Source organism: Cherax quadricarinatus, chromosome 5 (assembly GCF_038502225.1).
Source record: "Cherax quadricarinatus isolate ZL_2023a chromosome 5, ASM3850222v1, whole genome shotgun sequence".
Lineage (NCBI taxonomy): Eukaryota > Metazoa > Arthropoda > Malacostraca > Decapoda > Parastacidae > Cherax > Cherax quadricarinatus.
Genome location: NC_091296.1, coordinates 40,174,872 through 40,181,977, shown reverse-complemented (window position 1 = coordinate 40,181,977; position 7,106 = coordinate 40,174,872).

Sequence of the window (7,106 nt, the reverse complement as noted above, 5' to 3'; positions counted from 1 at the left end):
GATGTGTTGAAGATTGTGGTTAGAGGCACGCACAGCATCTCTGCTCCTTCTCTAAGGACCCATGGGGAGATGTCCGGTCCCATCGCCGTTGAGGTGTCAAGGTCACTTAAGAGCTTCTTCACCTCCTCCTCAGTTGTTCGTATGTCATCCAACACTTGTTGGTATATTCCCTCTTGATGTTCCCTTCTGTGCTGTCTTCCCACAGCCCTTCCTGTCTCTACTGTAAAAACTTCCTTAAATCTCCTGTTCAGCTCCTCACATACCTCCTGATCATTTCTTGTGAGTTCTCCACCTTCTGTCCTTAATCTGATCACCTGGTCTTTGACTGTTGTCTTCCTCCTGATGTGGCTATACAACAGTTTCTGGTCAGTCTTGATTCTTGATGCTATGTCATTTTCATACTGTCGCTGGGCCTCCCTCCTTACCTGTGCATACTCATTCCTGGCTCTGCGACTGATCTCCCTATTTTCGTGTGTTTTCTGCCTTCTGTACTTTTTCCATTCTCTATTGCATTTTGTTTTTGCCTCCTTACACCGTCGGGTAAACCAGGGGCTCGTTCTGGTCTTCCCGTTGTTACTGTTGCCCTTGGAAATAAACCTTTCCACTGCCTCCTTGCATTTTGTTGTTACATATTCCATCATTTCATTTACTGGCTTTCCTGCCAGTTCTCTGTCCCACTGGACCCCCTGCAGGAAGTTCTTCAACCCTATGTAGTCCCCTCTTTTATAGTCAGGCTTTTCCCATTCAACTCCTGTTATTCTCTCCACTTGCACTTCTACTATGTATTCAAAGCACAGAACCACGTGGTCGCTAGCTCCTAGGGGACTCTCATACTTGATGTCCTCAATATCTGAGTTGCCCAGGGTGAACATAAGGTCCAATCTTGCTGGTTCATCGTCCCCTCTCACTCTGGTAGTGTCCTTAACATGTTGGTGCGTGAGGTTTTCCAGCACCACGTCCAACATCCTGGCTCTCCATGTTTCGGGACCCCCATGTGGCTCCAGGTTTTCCCAGTCAATCTCCCTGTGGTTGAAATCCCCCATAACCAGCAACTTTGCTCTGCTGGAGTGAGCTCTTCTTGCCACCTCAGCAAGTGTGTCCACCATTGCTCTGTTACTCTCTTCATATTCCTCTCTTGGCCTCCTGCAGTTCTGTGGTGGATTATACATCACTGCAATAACCACTTTGTGTTCCCCAGAGTGAAGTGTACCTGCTATGTAGTCTCTTTCTCCCGTCTCATCTATTCCTTCCATTTTCTCGAATTTCCATCTGTTTTTTACGAGCAGAGCAACCCCCCTCCCCCCCTACCCCTTCTATCTTTCCTCATGATCTGGTATCCTGGTGGGAAGATTGCATCTGTTATTGTCTCCATGAGTTTTGTTTCTGTAACTGCTATGATGTCAGGGGACTTCTCATTAATTCTTTCTTGCCATTCCTCATGTTTATTCGTTAATCCATCTGCATTTGTGTACCAAACCTTCAACTTCTGTTCTAATACTGTAACTGTGGTGCGGAGGGTGGAAACAGAGGGATCGGTGTGTGATGGTTGGTTTGGATTGTTCAGTTGCCTTGGGGGTGTCGTGGCTGGAGTCCTTCTGCAGGTGTTTCTGGGGGGTGCGCTTGTCCTTCCATTTGATCCTGGATTATTCTGCTCTCCTTTTTCGTTTCCTCCCATTTCTCCTTCCGTTTTTGAACTCTCTCTTTCATTGTCTTCCTTTCGTCCTGAGTTCTGTCTCGCTCGAGGTACACACTCCGGAACTGCCGCTTGCCTCTCAGCCGTGCTTTCTCCTGCAGGATCATGGTTCGGGTTGATTCTGCCTTGAAAATTACTTTGAGAGGCCGATTCCTTTTCTTTGTGAACCACCCAATTCTCCGAAAATTTGCCACCTGGGTCATGTCCCCCTCGCCTATCACCTTGATGATATCTTCAATCGCTTTTTTCTCCTCCTGCTTTCTTTCATCATAAGTTTCCCCTTTAGCTTCGTCTAGCCCATAGACAAACACGGATCTTTCCCTTTCCACCTCCCACTGTGACTCCCATTGCATCCTCTGATGTGTTTTAGTTCCTTCCCGTGGAGTGTTCCTTCAGTCCCTTCCCTAGTTATTGCCCCTATGCTTCTTGGTTTATCCTTCCTGCTCACCTGCTCCTGGCCCCCACAGGTATCTGGTAAGGTCCTTGCACATGTCCTAGTTCCTTCAATGTCTTCCAACCTCTCATTCTGTCCTAGTGTGCTCCCTATCTTTGTTTTGGCCCCATGTGGGTTTGACAGGACCTCTGCATACAGTTTAGTTTCCATGCTTCCTTCAGACCTGTTGTCTGTGTTTGATGTAGCCATTGCCGATGCTACTTCTGTAATATCTTTGTCTCTGTGCTGTTTCAGATGTCTCAGCTCCTCTTCTAATCTCTCTATCTTGATTTCTGCTTCTGTGGCCTGTTGCTTCCACCTTCTGCATTCTGCTGCTAAACTCTCTTCCATCTTCCTTTCCAGCTCATCTAGTCTCCTTCCCCAGTCCTCCTCCCTTTTTTTGAGCTCTACCTCCCATTCCTCCCACCCAGATTCGTCCTTGGAGCCGCTTGTCCTCATCCTGGTTAGGGGGAGGGGAATAGATGGTTAGGAGAGGGGATGGATGGTTGTGGGGGAGGGGGAGGATGGTTATTGGAGGGGTAGAGATAGTTGGGGGAGGGGGTTAGATAGTTTGAGGGAGAGAGGGGATGGATGGTTATGGGGGAGGGGGAGGATGGTTATTGGAGGGAGGGAGGTAGTTGGGGGGGTTAGACGGTTTGGGGAGGGGTTAGGTGGTTTGGGGGAGGGGTAGGTGGCTAAGGTGAGGTGGTTAGGGAAGGGGGAGAGGTGGTTAGGGGAGGGGGGGGTACGTGTTTGTGTCAAGTGTTTGTGTCAAGTGGTGGAGGGTGTGTGGGTGTACTCACCTAATTGTACTCACGTAATTGTGGTTGCAGGGATCGAGACTTAGCTCCTGGCCCCGCCTCTTCACTGATCGCTACTGGGTCCTCTCTCTCTCTGCTTCCTGAGCTTTGTCATACCTCTTCTTAAAACTATGTATGGTTAGTGCCTCCACTACTTCACTTGCTAGGCTATTCCACTTGCTGACAACTCTATGACTGAAGAAATACTTCCTAACGTCCCGGTGACTCGTATGAGTCACAGGGAGTGTGTGTGTGTGTGTGTGTGTCTGTGTGTGTGTGTGTGTGTGTGTGTGTGTATGTGTGTGAGTATGTGTATGTGTGTGTGAGTGTGTGTGTATGTGTGTGTGTATGTGTGTATGTGTGTGTGTATGTGTGTGTGTATGTGTGTGTGTATGTGTGTGTGTATGTGTGTGTATGTGTGTATGTGTGTGTGTGTACGTATGTGTGTGTATGTATGTGTTTGTGTGTATGTGTGTATGTGTGTGTGTGTGTGTGAGTGTGTGTGTGTGTGTGTGTGTGTGTGTGTGTGTGTATGTGTGTGTGTGTGTGTGTGTGTATGTGTGTGTGTATCTGTGTGTATCTGTGTGTGTGTGTGTGTGTGTGTGTGAGTGTGTGTGTGTGTGTGTGTGTGTGTGTGTGTGTATGTATGTATGTATGTGTGTGTGTATGTATGTGGGTGTGTATGTGTGTATGTGTGTGTGCATGTATGTGTGTATGTGTGTATGTATGTATGTGTGTGTATGTGTGTTTGTGTGTGTTTGAGTGTGTGTGTGTGTATGTGTGTGTGTGTGTGTGTATATGAGTGTGTGTGTGTGTGTGTGTGTGTACTCACCTAATTGTGGTTGCAGGGGTCGAGACTCAGCTCCTGGCCCCGCCTCTTCACTGATCGCTACTGGATCCTCTCTCTCTGCTTCCTGAGCTTTGTCATACCTCTTCTTAAAACTATGTATGGTTCCTGCCTCCACTACTTCACTTGCTAGGCTATTCCACTTGCTGACAACTCTATGACTGAAGAAATACTTCCTAACGTCCCTGTGACTCGTCTGAGTCTTCAGCTTCCAGTTGTGACCCCTTGTCCCTGTGTCCCCTCTCTGGAACATCCTATCTCTGTCCACCTTGTCTATTCCCCGCAGTATCTTGTATGTCGTTATCATGTCTCCCCTGACCCTTCTGTCCTCCAATGTCGTCAGTCCGATTTCCCTTAACCTTTCCTCGTACGACATTCCCTTGAGCTCTGGGACTAGCCTTGTTGCAAACCTTTGTACTTTCTCTAACTTCTTGACGTGCTTGACCAGGTGTGGGTTCCAGACTGGTGCTGCATACTCCAGTATGGGCCTAACATACACAGTGTACAGTGTCTTGAACGATTCCTTATTAAGGTATCGGAACGCTATTCTCAGGTTTGCCAGGCGCCCGTATGCTGCAGCGGTTATTTGGTTGATGTGTGCCTCCGGTGATGTGCACGGTGTTATGGTCACCCCAAGGTCTTTCTCCCTGAGTGAGGTCTGTAGTCTTTGTCCACCTAGCCTATACTCTGTCTGCGGTCTTCTTTGCCCCTCCCCAATCTTCATGACTTTGCATTTGGCTGGATTGAATTCGAGAAGCCAGTTGCTGGACCACATGTCCAGCCTGTCCAGGTCTCTTTGCAGTCCTGCCTCATCCTCGTCCAATTTAATTATTCTCATCAACTTCACGTCATCTGCGAACAGGGACACTTCAGAGTCTATTCCTTCCATCATGCCGTTCACATATATCAAAAATAGCACTGGTCCTAGAACTGACCCCTGTGGGACCCCGCTCGTAACAGGCGCCCACTGTGATACCTCTTCACGTACCATGACTCGTTGCTGCCTCCCTGTCAGGTATTCCCTTATCCATTGCAGTGCCCTCCCTTTTACGTGCGCCTGATCCTCCAGCTTCTGCACTAATCTCTTGTGGGGAACTGTGTCAAAGGCCTTCCTGCAGTCTAGGAAAACGCAATCTACCCACCCCTGTCTCTCTCGTGTCTTACTTCTGTTACCTTGTCATAAAACTCCAGGAGGTTTGTGATACAAGATTTGCCTTCCATGAACCCATGCTGGTTTTCATTTATAATCTTGTTCCTTTCCAGGTGTTCGACCACTCTCCTCCTGATAATCTTCTCCATGACTTTGCACACAATACATGTCAGAGACACAGGTCTGTAGTTTAGTGCCTCGTCTCTGTTTCCTTTCTTAAATATGGGGACTACATTAGCTGTCTTAAATTTCTCAGGTAGTTGCCCAGTTTCAAGGGATGTGTTGAAGATTGTGGTTAGAGGCATGCACAGCATCTCTGCTCCTTCTCTAAGGATCCATGGGGAGATGTTGTCCGATCCCATCGCCTTTGAGGTGTCAAGGTCACTTAAGAGCTTCTTCACCTCCTCCTCAGTTGTTCGTATGTCATCCAACACTTGTTGGTATATTCCCTCTTGATGTTCCCTTCTGTGCTGTCTTCCCACAGCCCTTCCTGTCTCTACTGTAAAAACTTCCTTAAATCTCCTGTTCAGCTCTTCACATACCTCCTGATCATTTCTTGTGAGTTCTCCACCTTCTGTCCTTAATCTGATCACCTGGTCTTTGACTGTTGTCTTCCTCCTGATGTGGCTATACAACAGTTTCGGGTCAGTCTTGATTCTCGATGCTATGTCATTTTCATACTGTCGCTGGGCCTCCCTCCTTACCTGTGCATACTCATTCCTGGCTCTGCGACTGATCTCCCTATTTTCGTGTGTTCTCTGCCTTCTGTACTTTTTCCATTCTCTATTGCATTTTGTTTTTGCCTCCTTACAACGTCGGGTAAACCAGGGGCTCGTTCTGGTCTTCCCGTTGTTACTGTTGCCCTTGGGAATAAACCTTTCCACTGCCTCCTTGCATTTTGTTGTTACATATTCCATCATTTCATTTACTGGCTTTCCTGCCAGTTCTCTGTCCCACTGGACCTCCCGCAGGAAGTTCTTCAACCCTATGTAGTCCCTTCTTTTATAGTCAGGCTTTTCCCATTCAACTCCTGTTATTCTCTCCACTTGCAGCTCTACTATGTATTCAAAGCACAGAACCACGTGGTCGCTAGCTCCTAGGGGACTCTCATACTTGATGTCCTCAATATCTGAGCTGCCCAGGGTGAACATAAGGTCCAATCTTGCTGGTTCATCGTCCCCTCTCACTCTGGTAGTGTCCTTAACATGTTGGTGCATGAGGTTTTCCAGCACCACGTCCAACATCCTGGCTCTCCATGTTTCGGGACCCCCATGTGGCTCCAGGTTTTCCCAGTCAATCTCCCTGTGGTTGAAATCCCCCATAACCAGCAACTTTGCTCTGCTGGAGTGAGCTCTTCTTGCCACCTCAGCAAGTGTGTCCACCATTGCTCTGTTGCTCTCTTCATATTCCTCTCTTGGCCTCCTGCAGTTCTGTGGTGGATTATACATCACTGCAATGACCACTTTGTGTTCCCCAGACTGAAGTGTACCAGCTATGTAGTCTCTTTCTCCCGTTTCATCTATTCCTTCCATTTTCTCGAATTTCCATCTGTTTTTTACGAGCAGAGCAACCCCACCTCCCCCCTGCCCCTTCTATCTTTCCTCATGATCTGGTATCCTGGTGGGAAGATTGCATCTGTTATTGTCTCCATGAGTTTTGTTTCTGTAACTGCTATGATGTCAGGGGACTTCTCATTTATTCTTTCTTGCCATTCCTCATGTTTATTCGTTAATCCATCTGCATTTGTGTACCAAACTTTCAACTTCTGTTCTAATACTGTAACTGTGGTGCGGGGGGTGGAAACAGAGGGATCGGTGTGTGATGGTTGGTTTGGATTGTTCAGTTGCCTTGGGGGTGTCGTGGCTGGAGTCCTTCTGCAGGTGTTTCTGGGGGGTGCACTTGTCCATCCATTTGATCCTGGATTATTCTGCTCTCCTTTTTCATTTATTCCCATTTCTCCTTTCGTTTTTGAACTCTCTCTTTCATTGTCTTCCTTTCGTCCTTTGTTCTGTCTCGATCGAGGTACACACTCCGGAACTCCTGCTTGCCTCTCAACCGTGCTTTCTCCTGCAGGATCATGGCTCGGGTTGATTCTGCCTTGAAAATTACTTTGAGAGGCCGATTCCTTTTCTTTGTGAACCACCCAATTCTCCGAAAATTTGCCACCTGGGTCATGTCCCCCT